This window comes from Aethalodelphis obliquidens, unplaced genomic scaffold (assembly GCF_003676395.1).
Source record: "Aethalodelphis obliquidens isolate GAN/ISIS:26980383/991018 unplaced genomic scaffold, ASM367639v1 scaffold91, whole genome shotgun sequence".
In the NCBI taxonomy this organism is placed as follows: domain Eukaryota; kingdom Metazoa; phylum Chordata; class Mammalia; order Artiodactyla; family Delphinidae; genus Aethalodelphis; species Aethalodelphis obliquidens.
Window position 1 is genome coordinate 1,876,019 of NW_020838035.1, and position 17,437 is coordinate 1,893,455.

At 44.3% G+C, this 17,437-nt stretch overlaps 1 long non-coding RNA gene across 1 annotated transcript in view; it reads right to left on the reverse strand.

Moving 5' to 3' along the window:
• Positions 1-1,989: 1,989 nt before the first annotated feature.
• The window catches only part of LOC113614146 (uncharacterized), a 35,697-nt gene continuing 20,249 nt past the window's right edge, over positions 1,990-17,437 (reverse strand). The window contains exon 4 of the long non-coding RNA XR_003430471.1: positions 1,990-2,228. This is a non-coding gene — a long non-coding RNA (uncharacterized LOC113614146). The remainder of the gene's footprint in view (positions 2,229-17,437) is intronic.

Genomic DNA, 17,437 nt, shown 5'->3' on the forward strand with positions numbered 1-17,437 from the left:
ACTTATTTATCTTATAACCGTACCTTTGACTTCCTTCATCCGATTTTTTTCTATGGGTTTTTGAAGTATAATTGACTTACGACACTATGTTATTCCTGGTACACAACACAGTGATTCAATATTTCTAAACATTTCAAAATGGTCACCATGCTAAGTCTTGTTACGATGTCACCATACAAAGTTATCACATAGTCATTGACTACATTCGCCACCCTGCACTTTTCACACTCTTGACTCATTTATTTTGTAACTGAAATGTCTTTCAGGCACAGGGTTTTGCACGCATTTGCCCTTGGTTAAATATTGAGGCAACATCATGTTCATGACCATAAACTACAGAGTATCCTAATTTTGTTGGCTATTTGAGAGTGCAGTGTATTACTGTAGGAGCACTAATGCATTTTAACAAGTCCTGATGTGAACACGAGCACACTGCCAGGATTATTCTAATGTGTACGAGCCAATATGTTTATATATATACACCTTCTAACACATATCACATTAAATCCATGCATACAGTTTAGGACAAAACCAAAAAAGGACCCTGTGTCTCCTGTATCGTATAACACGGCAGCATCTGGTAAGAGTTTCAGCCAGGCCAGGTCACGTCCCTGACCACATCTGTTATTTAAATAAGACTTCCCTTCTCTCCACTGCTCTGTGAGGTAGAGCAGCTGATACCACTTTGACATTGATCTTCTGATTGCAACAAGGAAATTATAGAAGATTCAGTCCTAGGGAATTCCCGGTGGTCCAGTGGTTCGGACTCAGCACTTTCACTGCCGTGCGCCCAGGCTTGGTCAGGGAATTAAGATCCCGCAAGCTACACGGCGCCCTCCGCCCCCCACCCCAGCCCCCCGATAAAAGATCTGGTTCTGAAAATAAAGTCTTTGGGGAGGAAATATTGCCTGAATGTCGTGGGATGGTTTCTGTCTTTCGCACAAACGTCTGTGTTTTCTGTGGACACCCAGATTCCCAGCTAACTGAAGGGAATTTTGTCTCTCCCTTTTCCAAAGGGAGCCAAAGGCATCCCTGCAAAATATGCAATACACACAGGAGGGCTGGCATCCCAGAAATGCCATAGCAGCCCAATCAAAGATTCTTTCCACTGCAGCCTTTCCGTTAGCTTGGTTGCAGTGGCTGACTTCATGGAAGAGGATGAGCGACCTCTTCTTCGGCCAGCAGCATGGAGTGAACATTTGCAAAGCTGTGATGGCCTTAAAGATGGATCTCTACCTCTGATAAAATGACTGCATGCACCCATCTTACGGCAGAAAGATTGAGTTGCACCTTTCTGCTTCTAAGATCTCTCAGCCGATCCTTCTGGTCCACAGAGGTGGTTTGAGAGAAAACATCCGGCTTCCAACAGCCAGTATTTCATTTCCCACTGGTTGGCGCAAGTGGACATCATTGCTGGTGGATGGGATGTTTCCTACTGAAGCCGAATCTGGCCTCCGTGCCCTGACACCAAATTAATTTTTGGAGACCAAGTTTGGGGTGAAGCAGAAGAGAATAGCTTTATTGCTTTGCCAGGCAAAGGGGGCCACAGTGGGCTAATGCCCTCAAAACTGTGTGTCCCAGGGACTTCCCTGGGGGCACAGCGGTTAAGAATCAGCCTGCCAATCCAGGGGACATGGGTTCGAGCCCTGGTCCGGGAAGATCCCACATGCCGCGGAGCCACTAAGCCCATGCGCCACAACTACTGAGCCTGCGCTGCAAAGCCTGTGAGCCACAACTACTGAAGCCCACGTGCCACAACTACTGAGCCTGCGCTCTAGAGCCTGCAAGATGCAACTACTGAACCAATGCACCACAACTACTGAGCCCGTGAGCCACAACTACTGAAGCCCGCGTGCCTAGAGCCCGTGCTCTGCAACAAGAGAAGCCACCGCAATGAGAAGCCCGCGCACCGCAACGAAGAGTAGCCACAGCTCGCCACAACTAGAGAAAGCCCGCGCACAGCAACGAAGACCCAACGCAGCCAAAAATAAATAAATAAATATTAAACAAAACACAGAAAACTGTGTGTCCCAACCTGGAGGTGGTTGTGAGGAGTTTTACAGCGATGGTTCAAAGAGGGCGTGGTCAGCTCATGGGCACTCTTCTCATTGGTTGGTGGTGAGGTCATCGAAGTCAGCATCATTGACCTTCTGGTTCCAACGGGTCTGGGTCTGCGTGCTGGTGGGCAGCATGCAGTTAACTTCTCCCACCTGCTGGGGTTTCAGTACCTGCAGAAGAGCTCAAAGATGTTGTCATGTGTATCTCTTGAGGGGGAACCAGAACCCTGCCCCCAGGCTGCACCATTGTTTCTCTTGACTGTTCCTCCCTTGTCTCTGCATCCCCTCCCTTCCCTGATTAGCATCTGTTTGAACCTGCCCGTTGGAACGCAGGGAAGGTCACGGGGGCTGAAGGAAGCCTATTTCCTGTAATCAAGAAGGGCGGGACACAGAAAAGCTTTTGTGCCCAGGAGCCCCACAGGGTCTGCTCGGTATCACTACCAGGGATTGTATGCAAATTTTACATTTTTGGGGTCAACGTCAGGATTTCCTCATTTCAGTTCCATTCAAGTGAGCACATGTGTCTTGAGCCCCTGCTGTGTGAGACCCCCCCCCCCCATCCCCACCCCACCCCGGGCTGGCAGCTCTAAAGAGCTTGAGCCCGACAGCGGGGTGGAAAGGAAAGAACAGGCGTTCGGGATGGGGAGGGTCTCCTTGAGCTGCAGCATTGACAGAGGGATGGGTGTTTCTGCTGGGTGATGGTGATGGGTGGGATGTTGCCAGCAGAGGTGAAATGAGGCAAAAATCACTTGTGGGTGCACACAGATCCCCTCGGAAGATATAATGGCAAAAAAGGAGCCACGTTGATGATGTGTGCAATGATTATCACCTTAAACTCTTCCTGTTGACACAGTAGAATAAGGGCTATGGGGACACGTTAGAGTGATATTGCATTTTTGAACTCATGACGGCCGGCAAGAGAATCTCGCCATGGCTTCCTTTCCTTTTTATTTTTATGGAGGTGAAATTCACATAACCCCAAATCAATCAACCGAAGAGAGCAATTCGATGCCATCTGGGACATTCACCATGTGGTTCAGCCGTCACCATGATGGTTCCACAACATTTTCATCACCCCAAGAGGAAACCCTACACCCATCCCCAGTCAATCCCCACTCTCCCCAGCCCTAGGCAGCCAGGTATCTTTCTGCTTCTTTGGAATGAACTATTCAGAACCTGTCCTACAAGTGGAATCCTATAATGTGTGGTCTTTCGTGTCCGGTTTCTTTCCCTTAACGTCTTGTTTCTGGGGTTCATCCACGTTGGAGCTGGTATCAGAATTTCACTCCACGTTATGGCTGAATAATATTCCAACGTATATGTGTGTGTAGGTATATGGACATATACTTCATTTCCTTTTCGACTCTGGTGAGGTGACAAAACTTTGCTGTACAGCAGAGACTGGAACATACTGTAAATCAACTATACTTCAATTCAATGAATTAATTAAAAATCAATCACTACATCACAAGCATCCTACTACTGAAGACTCAGGCTCCTTGTTTGAGCTACCTTTCCTACCTTGTCGATTCCCTGGGTGACCAATGAAGCCTCCTTCTATCTTGAAAGCCCGTCATCGGCCAACAACCCTCAAATGTATCTCAGTACCTTTGCTCCAGACTCACGTTATCCAACCGGCTACTGGGATGCTTAACGGATACGAGATTCATACCCACGTTCATGAGATTTCCGATTCAGCAAGTCCAACGCTGTATGTTTGACCCTCCTTTGAAACCTTCTCCCTGCCACCCTTCTCCGTCTCTGCCCAAATGTTTCGAGTCTCCATACTTACTGTTCTCTTGTGTGTCCCGCATCCACCAAGAAGTCTCATTCGCTGTCCTGTCTGTATGACTTTCCTAAGACTGTCGAAATGTATACTCTCACATTGCTAAAGGCCAGACATCCGAGGTCAAGGTGTGAGCAGGACCAGGTTCCCCTCAGAGGCTCTATATGAGGGTCCCTCCTTCCGCCGTCCAGCTTCTGACAGCTCCAGGTGTCCCCTGATTTGTAATGCATCATTCCAATCTCCTTATCCTCGGGGGATACATTCCAAGACCCCTGGAACCGCGAATAATACCAAACCTTATGTACACGCTGTATTTTTCTATACATATATACCTAGGATAAAGCTTAATGTATAAATTAGGTACATTAAAAGGATGCCCGAGTTGCCAGCATCACCACTCCTGTGCTTTGGGGTCATTATTAAGTAAAATAAGGGTTCTCTGAACTCAAGCACTGAGATACCGGAGAGAGTTGATCTGATAACCAAGATGGCTGTGAAGTGAGGAAAGGGTGAAACTTGCTGGACAAAGGGAGGATTCACGTCACGGGCAGGACAGAGCTGATCGCGCAAGATTTTCTCACACGATGCTACACAATTTAAAACTTACGAATTGTTTATTTCTTCAATTTTTCCATTTAATATTTTCTGACTGAGGTGGACCATGGGTAACTGAAACCATGGAAAGTGAAACCACAGATAAGGGGGGGGAGTATTGTATCTGCCTTTCATCTCATATGGCCTTCTCCACCTGTGTCTGTCTGTGTCCAAATTTCCCTGTTCTTTTTTACTTTTGGATTTTAAAAATCTTTTTAAATTAAAATAATTTGTAAATATTATTTTTTTTAATTGAAGTATAGTTGATGTACAGCGTTGTGTTGGTTTCAGGTGTACAGCAAAGTGATTCAGTTATACACAGGTATTCTTTTTCGGCTTCTTTTCCCTATAGGTTATTACAAAATATGGAGTATAGTTCTCTGAGGAGGTCCTCGGTGGTTATCATTTTAGAGATAGTAGTGTGTATATGTTAATCCCAAGCTTCTAATTAAGGACACCAGTCACGTTTTGTGAGGGCCCACCCAAATGACCTCATGTTAATTTGATCGTGTCTGCAAAGCACTTATTTCCAGATAAGGTCACATTCACAGGTACTCGCAGTTGAGACGTCAAACATCGTTTTTTTTTTGGTGGGGGACCAATTCAACCCCTAGCACCATTCAAGTATATCAGCTCTCAGAGCACTTCTCACCATCTTCACTGCAATCACCCTGATCCAAAATACCACCAACTCTTTTCCAGCAACAATCAGAGTGCCGTGGATTATTAGGGAAGTTCCCAAAGGCACACGTGATTTCATCATTCTCCAGGGCTCGCTTCACCCCTTAGCATCTTGTCTGGACAACCTGCTCCTCACTCACTCTTCCCCACCCGTACTGTTCCATGAACATACTAGGTGACCCTTACCAAAGGGCCTTTGCACAACCTGTTCCCACTACCTGGGAAACTCTCCCTCCGGCCGTCTGCTTGAGATCAGCCCTCATGGCCCACATGCCTTAGCTGAAATGCCACCTTCTCCATGAAAGCAAGCTTGACAGTCCTGCACAGAAAATTTCAACTTCTCTTCTGCTCTCAGCTGAGGGCTCCCATTCCCCATCTACTCTTCTGCTTTTTAAACTTTCCATAGCATTTATCACCTTCTAGCATTTTCTGTGATTCGCAGATGCCTGATGTTTATGCTATAATAGAGGCTTAAGCAGAATGCAAGACATGTTTTCTTCCCTGACGTAGCCCAGTAGCACCATGAGTCCCTCTGAACAAAGGTGAGACTCAGTAGATGTCTACTGAATGAATGAATGAATTCATGATGGATGAGTCCCTCTGCAAAAAGGCAGGACTCGGTAGATGTCTACTGAATGAATGAAAGTTAAATGCCTCTCCCGAGATCTCACTAATAAGAATCAGAAACAGGGCTCAAACTCACATTTCCATGTGGAATCCAACCTTCTTTCCACAACAGCAAAATCTAGTAGAAATACATTCACTCATGGCTACTAGCCCATTTTCAAGATGTAACCATAAGGAAAAACCGTTAAGACTCATGTTAAAATAATCTATATAATGATATTTGGAGGATAAAAGGGAAACAAAACATGACCCTGAAGTACCCCTAAACATTTCATTCTCTGCTTACAGAATGCAAATTTTCATCAGGACAATTTTAACTGAATCAGCTGAGACTGACCCTATGGAAATTCCTGGAGCTGTAATATGTTAAAATGGCCCCGCTCACATTTTTAGTATAAATACAGTCTCATTTTCTTTCTTACAGTACAAGGGAGAACCAAATAATGTCAACAAACCTCAGGAGAAATAGACAAATTATACCATCAAGGCAAAAACAAATTATTGAGGAAACAAAAAGTCGGACTCAATTCCACAACAAAGCATTTGCATGCTTTTAATACTATTGAGGAGTAGAGCATAAATCGGGTTTTCTAAAAACACTTAATTCCCCTCAATTCCAATTCTTGCTTTGCTGTTTGTAGTGGTTTGTTTGTCGTTCTATCGTCCTAAATTGCTTCCAAGAACTAGAATGTAGTCTTGATGCTAATCCAATTCAGCTATATTCATTTCCTTATTATTTTCTCAATAAGTAAATATTTTCATTTTGGAGAATGATTCCAAAACACAATTATACCTCCCAGCAAGGGTTGTCATGCAAATTCGTAAGTCACTACTACTTTATTTTTATTTTATTTTATTTATTTATTTATTATTATTTTTTTTTGTGGTACGCGGGCCTCTCACTGTTGCGGCCTCTCCCGTTGCAGAGCACAGGCTCCGGACGCGCAGGCTCAGCGGCCATGGCTCACGGGCCCAGCCGCTCCGCGGCATGTGGGATCTTCTCGGACCGGGGCACGAACCCGCGTCCCCTGCCTCGGCAGGCGGGCTCTCAACCACTGCGCCACCAGGGAAGCCCGGCAGTCCTATTTTTATGTAAGCAATCTCCGTACTATTCTCCATAGTGGCTGCACCAATTTACATGCCCAGCAACAGTGCACGAGGGTCTCCTTTCCTCCACAGCCTCTCCAACACTTGTGTCTTGCCTCTTTGAGTCGCTCCTATTTTAAGCATAAACGGTTTGGGGTGTAACATCCTTAAAGGAAAATTGAGGGGAGCAAATGTCACGTCATCTTCAGGGATCCAATCACTTACCAAACATTTGATGGACGCTTCTTAATTCTAGGGCACTGGGTGAGTGTTTTTTTTTTTTTTTTTTTTGACAGAACGAAAAGCCTTAAAATTTTTTTATTTTTTAACTTTTTAGTTTATATTGGAGTATAGTTGATTGACAATGTTGTGATAGTTTCAGGGGAACAGTGACTCAGTTATACATAGATATGTATCTATTCTTTTTCAAATGCTTTTCCCATTTTGGTTGTTACATAATATCGAGCAGAGTTCCCTGTGCTCTACAGCAGGTCCTTGTTGGTTATCCATTTTGAATATAGCCGTGTGGACCTGTCAACCCAAACCTCCCGATCTATCCCTCCTCCCATTTCCCCCCTGGTAACCGTAAATTTATTCACTCATTCGTTCGCTTAATTATTCAAGAATTTTTGTTGGGTGCTGATTTGGGCTAGTCTCTGTCTTAACACCTAGAGGATGAATGGGGACAAAATAGATGTGGCTCCTACTTTTGGGGAAGTGTTGATCTTTTAGAGGAAGTTGTTTGAATACTTAGGAGCTGACGTGAGTGTCTAAGAAGGGAACACAGGGGTGCTGAGGGGCACAACGCCAGGGATCGTGAGGTCTGTCCATTCGAACTCCAGGCTTTCTCTTTCTCTTGGTCATTTTTCGGTCCAGGTTTCTCCAGTTGGCCTACTGCCACGTCCTCCTACGTCCTCCAAGAGGGCGCCTGTCCCTCAGCTCCACGCTTGCCCAAAACCCTCCTGGAGGTCAGGACTCTGCTCTGCCCAGCTGGTTTTCTTTGCATCAGAGGAGATGCTGACAGGTAGACTGAGCATCCTCGGTCAGGTGTAAAGTCATCCACCTGGAAGGACCCTCCCCGGGGAGCCCACCTGGAGTTCTTCATAGATGTGGAGAGCACCCCTGTGATTTCCTTGGGGGGGAAAAAAAACCCTTCCTGACCCAAGAACCACGCAACGTCCGTGAACTCTGGGGCCAAAGGGATCTTTCTGCTGTACCGACTGGAGGGTCTGGGACAGTTCAGTAAATCGCTCATCACAAGAGCCTGATTCCTTGGAAATTCATCTGCATGTGTGAATTTTCTTTTATTTACTTTATGTCTCTGTGCTTTTAGGTCACAACTACTTTCCAAGCCTGTCATTCTGAGGCATATCTTACATCCTGATAACCTGTCCTTCTTACTGTGGTTAAAATACCCCTAATATACATTGCACCACCTGTATTCATTTCCTAGGGCCGCCATAACGAAGTGCCCCCCGCTGGGGGGCTCCACGCAACAGAAAAATCACTCTGCAGAGCAGAGCGTGAAGTCGAGGTGGAGGCACGACTGATTTCTTCCGGAGGTTCTGGGGGAAACTCACGCCTCTCTCCCAGCTTCTGGTAGCTGCTCACAATCCTTGCGTTCCTTGGTTTACAGAGACATCATCCCAATTTCTGTCTTTACGTTCCTACGCTGTTCTCCCCGCCTGTGTGGATCTGTGTCCAGATTTCCAGTCCTGTTCGATTAGGGTCCCTCCCTCCTCCGGCACGACTTCATTATTTCACAATGACCCTAATTCCAAATAAGGTCACATTCGGAGGGACAGAGAGTCGGGACTTTAACATATGAATCTGAGGGGCACACAGTCAACTCATAACGCCGTTGTAAGCATTTTAAAATACCCGACTGGGTGGCATTGAGCACAGCCACAGTGTTGTGCGATCATCCCCTTTATGTAGTTCCAAACGGTTTTCATCACCCCAAGGGGAAACTCTGTACCCGTGAAAGCAGTCACTTCCCAGTTTTCCCTCCCTGTGGCCCCTGGCAAACACTAATCTGTTTTCTGTTCCGTGTTTAAACGCTGGCTAACGCAGGCATTTATAAATAACGTCGAACGGAAGCCCGATCTTACCTAGAGAGTTCAGATGCCTTGTGGCGTTTGGAATGGCACGCTCTCTCTGGTTCTGTCTGCAGACGGGGGCACAGGAGAACTTACATGACCTCACTCTTGGATCAGGAAATACTTTCGCCAGTGATTCGGATAACCCCATTCCAAGAGCAGGCTTTTTAAGCTCCCACGATTAAAACCAGCTGAAGAAAAGCCAACTCACTCCCTTGACAAGAACTGAGATTACCGTATCTAGAAACAGAGATGAGGCTCAGGCGTGGCAAAATAAGAATAAAAAGCCCCAGGGTGATCAGGTCAGGGAGAAAAAAAAAAAAAGATATGGCCGGAGGGTGGGTGAAAGTCAGGGTTGGTCTGAGTGTTCGCAAAACTGAAATGGCAAGATTGTCATTTGTAACTGTCCGCCCTGCTCTTGCGGGCAGATAAAGTGGCGAGATGGCTGGTGTGTCAATCTTGTTTGGAATCCTGAGTCCTAGGGAGACTGGGGCGGGGTAGCACGCCCAGTGGGCTCCCGAAGCCTTTTCTTGTCCCCCCGTTTCTTGTAGGCAAGACTGCAGCCTCCGAGACCTTCCCAGAGTTCCCAAGGGCGGATGTGGAACAGTTGCTAATCAAGTCCCTGCTGACCGGAGACCCTGCACAAGCCCTGATCTTATCAGCAACCCCACCCTTGAACTATTGCTATAAACGCATCAAATCCTCCCAAGGTGGGATACATAGTTTTTCGAGGGCAGGAGCCCGCTGTGCCCCTCTCTGTCTGGCAAAGCAATAACGCTCTCCTTTACTACTTCGCCCCAAACTCTGTCTCTGAGATTCGATCTGGCGCCGGTGCAGACAAGCTCAGTGTGTGACATCACTTAGCAGGCTCCCACACGTGTGTCCAGTGAGCAAATCAACTCAACAAAACATGTCAGACTAGATAAGACTGGCCATTTCCCCAAAACCTTTAGATTCCAAAACATTTCATCATGAGCTCAAAGTATGCCTTACATTATGCTATGAGGCTATATATATACCCAACAAACATAAGCATTGGATTTCCCTGAGCGCCAAATGAAAACTGGGGAGCTGTGCAAAGGAGTTCATTTTTCTATTACTTTCTTCTCTTTTGTTGCTGCGGTTCATGGCGAGAACACTGGTGTTTGGTTTTGTTTTGGTTTTCTCAGCGTTGGAGCTGCCGATGGAATCAGATGGACATGCAAAGGTCAGCGAGTTCTGAGAGGCGACCATGGGATTTATTTTGTGTTTTGGTTTACATCGATGGGTTGCACAGCATGGGAATGGAAATAGCATTTACGGAGGAACTGCTAGATGGGAGGCACAGGGAAGGTCGGGCAGCTAGGATCAAAGCAACATCCTCAAGGTTGTGACAACCCCTTGGCCATGTTTTGGGGAAGCTCAGCTTTGCTCAGCAGCGTGTCAGGCTGCTGCGGTCACACAGCTCAAGGGAACATGTAAGCTTCTATAAACAAAACACAGTGAAACAACACACCGCAGATGTTAAAATACAATAGGAAAAAAAAATGGATGACCATAAAATCATCTTAGATCCCTTTCAAGAACAAATTCTTGCAAAACAGACTTCTACTCTTTATAAAAGAAGCCACAGAATTATCCGAATAGATGTTCCCCTTTACGATTTGCCTTAAATTTAAAAATAGATGTATATTTGGATGGTATCCTGTAAAATTAAACTCCATCTCTGTAAACCTAGTGTCCTTTTCATCCAGTGACTGAAAATAGCTGGAAGACAGCCAGTGTTTGAAACGCTCTGAACAACCACAAGGTAATCCGTAATTTGGGACTATTAACTGATCTCTTTCTACATTAGGTTCACTGACAAAGTCTGGTCAGGCTGTTGAAACAAACTGTTTGGCTGCAAGTTTACTATGTCTGTCCTTCATCATCGTTTTCTTTCAACGTGATTTTCTTTTCCTTCATAAATGGAAGAACCACTGGTAAGGTCACATGGGGTAAAATAAATATGGGGGTCGGAGTCTTCTAGCGTAACCAACCAAGAAATGTTTCTTTTTTACAAGGGCTGTGGCTACATGAAATCTCTCTCCAGAGACAGGCAAAACCAACGCTATCATGCATCCATTTAGCATCTGTAGTTTCTCTTCATCACTTTATGATACAGTTAAAATAACTTTCATTGTCGTGAAAAGAGGACCACCCTGGACAATAGATTTTTACCAAGAGTAAAAAAAAAAAATTCCAAGAAATGCCATTAAAACAAGTCCTATTCTCCTCCCAGCTGCCTTTTCTGTGAAGCAATGCTAAAACGCAGTAGCTGTGTGAATGCATCGTTTGATGGACTTTGTTTTTTAACAGAAAATGTCTTATAAATCACACGTCAACCTTTTCTTTTCTGAGCTAAGAAAATTTGAGAGCATAAGGCATATAGTAATATGCAGAGTGTGTGAAGGGACTTCCCTGGTGGCACAGTGGTTAAGAATCCACCTGCCAATGCTGGGGACACAGGTTCGAGCCCTGGTCAGGGAAGATCCTACACGCCACAGAGCAGCTAAGCCCGTGCACCATAACTACTGAGCCTGCGCTCTAGAGCCCACGGGCCACAACTACTGAGCCCGGCTGCCACAACTACTGAAGCCTGCACGCTCTAAGGCCCACATACTGCCACTACTGAGCCCACGTGCTGCAACTACTGAAGCCCGCACGCCTAGAGCCCATGCTCCGCAACAAGAGAAGCCACCGCAATGAGAAGCCCGCGCACCACAATGAAGGGTAGCCCCCGCTCGCTGCAACTAGAGAAAGCCTGCGCGCAGCAACGAAGACCCAACGCAGCCATAAATAAATAAATAAATTTATATTAAAAAAGAGAGTGTGTGAGTAGACCACCTGGGCATATACCCTGAGAAAACCATAATTCAAAAAGAGTCATGTACCAAAATGTTCATTGCAGCTCTATTTACAATAGCCTGGAGATGGAAACAACCTAAGTGCCCACCAACAGATGAATGGGTAAAGAAGATGTGGCACATATATACAATGGAATATTACCCAGCCATAAAAAGAAATGAAATTGAGTTATTTGTAGTGAGGTGGATGGACCTAGAGTCTGTCATACAGAGTGAAGTAAGTCAGAAAAACAAATGCCGAATGCTAATACATATATAGGGGATCTAAGAAAAAAAAAAAAAAGGTCATGAAGAACCTAGGGGTAAGACGGGAATAAAGACACAGACCTACTAGAGAATGGACTTGAGGACGTGGGGAGAGGGAAGGGTAAGCTGGGACGAAGTGAGAGAGTGGCATGGACATATATACACTACCAGATGTAAAACAGATAGCTAGTGGGAAGCAGCCGCATAGCACAGGGAGATCAGCTCGGTGCTTTGTGACCACCTAGAGGGGTGGGATAGGGAGGGTGGGAGGGAGAGGCAAGAGGGAGGGGATATGGGGATATATGTATACGTATAGCCGATTCACTTTGTTATACAGCAGAAACTAACACACCATTGTAAAGCAATTATACTCCAATAAAGATGTGAAAAAAACTTTTTTAAAAATTATACAATTTTTAAAGGTTACTTTCCATTTACAGCTATTACAAAATATTGGTACAAAACAAAGTTATGGTCACCAATGGGGAAAGGGGGGGAGGGATAAATTGGAAGATTGGGATTGACACATACACACTACTATATACAAAATAGATAACTAATAAGGACCTACTGTAGAGCACAGGGAACTCTACTCAATACTCTGTAATGACCTATATGGGGAAAGAAACTGAAAAAAAGTGGATACGTGTGTATGTATAACTGATTCACTTTGCTGTACAGCGAAAACGAACACCACATTGTTAATCAACTATACTCCAATAAAAATTAATTTAAAAAATATTGGCGATACTCCTCGTGCTGTACGAAACTGGGGGATTTATACCTCGTGCTTTCTCGTGGTAACCTCACAGTGTTTTCTTCTGTGCGTTCTCTTTCTTGCTTTTGCTCTTACAGGTGAGAAAGCTCAAATTCAGACAGCTCAGTGTGAAAGCCCAGAGTTGAATCTGATGTGCCTGGTTATAACGTCAGGGTTTGCCCACTGCCTCCAGACACGGTGGAATGCCGTTATTCAACTTGGTTTCCAAGAAAATGTCGTACGTGTAGCCATACCCTGAAGCACGCATCAAAACCAAGGGAGCATGAAGAGCCCCTTGCACGTTTCCAGTCCTACTCACGCATTTCACAGAGTGAACGTACTCTTTTTCGTCCAGTAAGCCATCTTTCTAGAAAAGCAGAAAGACAAGATGTGCAGTATCTCAAAAAAGTGTCAAATGCATAAAAGTCAAGGTCTTGTCGACAGGATGAAAAATTTGCCCTGGGTGTGGCCATCCTAAGCAGGAGGATCGCGGGGAGAGGGGATATATAAATTACTTTTAAGCTACTGTCTGGATTGGTATTTAGAAACAAGTAACTGGGCCTGATTTGTTCCAGACGTGTCCTCGGATGCACAATAGACATTCTATCTCCCTTAGCTGAGTCAGAACTGGGGAATCTCTCTATTTGTCTCTCTAAAGATGTTGCCCCAAACAAATGGGAGATCTCACTGTGCAAAGTAATTTCCAGAAGTTGCATCCATTTTAGAAGGAATGTAACATAAGATGGAGAGGAAACCAAACACAGAGAGATCGTCAGAGCCGCATGCATCTGGTTTTCATTTGGGCTGTATGTTTATTTTCGTCGTGTAACTTTCATTTTCCAAGTGGCTGGCGGGTAAAAGGTTTTAACTGATGCAACTCTTTTTCCAACTGGCAACTTTCTGGCTGTCATCCCGAGACTGTGTCCCATGGTTCTATGAAAATACATTGACGACAGAAAACCTCCGCCTCCAGGTTTATTCAGACCCTTGCAAAAATGCTTCTTAATGGATCACACATGTTCTAGGGTGGCTAAGGTATCAGGCTCTCCCAGGAGCGAGAAGGAGCTTGGAGGAATCCCATTTCCCCCTCTACCACCTACTCAGTACATCAAGTCCCTTGGATTCCATGGAGTGGTCAAAAGGCCAATTAAGTAGAAATAAAGGCAAGCTTTATTCAGTTTATACTTTATCTCTAATCATTCATTTCTACATGAATCAGACTTGGTATATCTCTCTTTCCTTTGAAAGCAGGATTCTCTCTAAGCAAAGACTTGTAGATGGCTGGGCTGTAGGTTGGACACCTTATTCTTCTAATTCCCCCAAATCTTGCTTTGTGTATTTAAGTGCTTTGCTACCAGGTCCAAAGAACGTTAGCATGTTTGCAACTTTTTGGCGAAAATTGATCGCTTCATACTAGCTTTCTTTATCCATAGCTTTCTTTTTTTTTAACTTCCTGAAGTCTTTTTTACTTGACTTGAATAGGGCTCCAGAAAGTTCTTCTTCGGTTACTCACCATTTTAGTGTTTTCGTATCTTTATCTTAGCCTTTCTTGGTTATTGGTTTCAGACCCTTTCAAACTAGCAAGAACCTAGATTTTTTTTTTTTAAACCCGATCTGAGAGTTCATATCTGTCAAGAGAGATTTTCATCCGTTTCTATGTACTGCAATTGCTAATATTCCTAAATTTCATTTTGGGTGCTTATTTGACAATTTCTAGGAACAGTTTCCTTTCTTCGCTTCTATTATTTCTCTTCTATGATACCTAAATAAAAAAAAATATTTCTCCCATGTTTTTAAGAGGAAGCTGTTTTCAGTCTTCATTATTTAGTGATTAAATTTAATACGCCTAATAACTTCAGCAGAAACATGATAAAGCTCACGTTTACTGTCTTCTCAAAGAGGTGACTTGTTTTAACTCTGTTCCATTTTCATTCTGCAAGTTATGTCACTGCTAACTTCCGCCCCACCTTTGCTTGTATGCCTTCATGGAGTCGTAATTTTATTATTGGTGCTGGCTTTGATGTGGTCAGTGTTAGATCGGTTTCACACTCTGGTCCTTTTCTCCTTTTGCTCACAATGTTTCTTGCATCCTTTTCCTTCATCTGACTCCAACATTGTCCTTCCTGTGAGTTTCCTTTTGAAGTCCCAACAATGAGGGTCCGTGAGAGGGAAACACTCTGGCTTTGGGGAAACACCCGGGCTTTGCACTATGTCTTTATTTCCTCTGTACTCTTTGGGGAAACACTTTGGCTTTGCACTATGTCTTTATTTCCTCTGTACTCAGAATAGACTCGACTCAGCGTAGAATCTTAGACATCCAGAAATTTCTCTTTCACGCTTAAAAGACATACTTCTAGCTTCCAGCCCTCCTGATGGTGTAGAGATGTCTTCTCTGGGTCTTACCGGATACTTTGAGGTCACCTGGCTATTTTAAGTTTTCCCCTCTGTTTTTGAATGTCCACCATGTTCCTGCTATGTGTTTGATGGTGTGTTTATTTTTCCATACCATGATTTTTCAACTGGGGAATTAAAGTTGTTCACACATGTACACACTGCTGTATTTATTTTTTATTTATTTATTTATTTTTAAATTATAGTCATATCTCATTTAAAAATTTATTTTTATTTTTGGCTGCGTTGGGTCTTCGTTGCTGCACGTGGGCTTTCTCTAGTTGCGGTGAGCGGGGGCTACTCTTCATTGCAGTGCATGGGCTTCTCATTGCAGTGGCTTCTCTTGTTGCGGAGCATGGGCTCTAGGCATGCAGGCTTCAGTAGTTGTGGCACATGGGCTCAGTAGTTGTGACTGACAGGCTCTAGAGCTCAGGCACAGTAGTTGTGGCACACGGGCTTAGCTGCTCCGCGGCATGTGGGATCTTCCCAGACCAGGGCTCGAACACGTGTCCCCTGAACTGGCGGTTAGATTCTTAACCAATGCGCCACCAGGGAAGTCCCGACAATGCTATATTTAAAATGGATAACCAGGGCTTCCCTGGTGGCGCAGTGGTTGAGAGTCCGCCTGCCGATGCAGGGGACGCAGGTTCGTGCCCCGGTCCAGGAAGATCCCACGTGCCGCGGAGCGGCTGGGCCCGTGAGCCATGGCCGCTGAGCCTGCGCGTCCGGAGCCTGTGCTCCGCAACGGGAGAGGCCACAACAGGGAGAGGCCCGCGTACCGCAAAAATAAATAAATAAATAAAATGGATAACCAATAACATCCCAATGCGCAGGTGTCTTTAGTTTTTTTTGTTACCTTAACCATCATTTTTCAGAATTGTGTTGCAAACTGTTTCCTGCCGTCTCCCTTTCTCTTTGTGTGTGATTATGCAGTTTAATCATGTCCTCTCATTTCTGTAGGGTTTGCCTCCATATTTATTACAAATGCTTCTTTTTAGGAACGGCCTCAGGCTGCCACCTGGGAAATCATGAGTTCTGCGCCATTAGAACAGTGTGTCTGAGAAGAACATTTCTGTATGCTTGACATTTGGGGCCAAGTGGTACAAACCCGATTAAATAGTTTATTCTTAAATTGTGCTATTTGATGAATGCATGTCTTTGCTCTAGGGGTCTGGAATCTGAAGAGCTGAAATTGTGATGTAGGTACTTCAGCCTTCATGACAGATCCCCAGTAAAATTCCTGGACACCAAGGCTCGGGGGGGCTAATCTGAGTGGCCAGAGTTCAGATGTGTCGTTACGTACCACTGCTGGGACAATTAGCCATACCCATGTAACTCCACCGGGAGAGGACACCTGCAAGTATGTGCCTTGCTTCTCCTGGACTTTGTCCCACAGACCTTCAGCCTTTGCTAATTTTAAGGAAGGAGGATGAGAGGATGCTCTGGGCTAATGGTAACGTCTACCTCAACAGGGTTGGTCGCACAGACATATTTATTTGTCGAAACTTATCATAGGGTACACTTAATATTTATGCATTTCATTGTATGTAAACTTTACCTAGAAATAATTTTAAACAAATAGTAAAACCTAGTTAATGATACGTATACTGAAAGTTTCAGGGGAGCCTGTGTGGATGTCTGTACGTATTTTAAAATGTCTCAAAAAGAAGCGTAGAATAATGGATGGAAATCGGGATCGATAAATGGACAGATAGGCCTACAAGGCAAGTCTAGCACAATGTCAATGCTTCACTCTAGGTGATGAGCACGTGAGTGTTCAGTGTAAAATCTTTTCAAATTATATGTTGAAAATTTTTCCTAACAAAATATCTGAAAAAATCAAAATTGGAACATTACAACAAACTCTCCATTTTTACTGTGATTTTGAAACGGAAGTATTGTTCTCAATAAAGTTTCCTCAAGAAAAAATAAATAAATAAAATGGATAACCAAGAAGGACCTACTGTCTAGCACAGGGACCTCTATTCAATATTCTGTAATAACCTAAATGGGAAGAGAATCTGAAAAAGAAGAGGTACACGTATACGTATAAGTGAATCACTTTACTGTACACCTGAAACGAACACAACACTGTTAAGCACCTATACTCCAATATAAAATAGAAAGTTAAAAAGAAAGTCATTCACAGATCTGCTAAAATGAGCAACCACTGTTTCTTCAAGTATGACTCGGCCCCTTCTTTCTTTTTTTTTAAAATTTTCTTACCA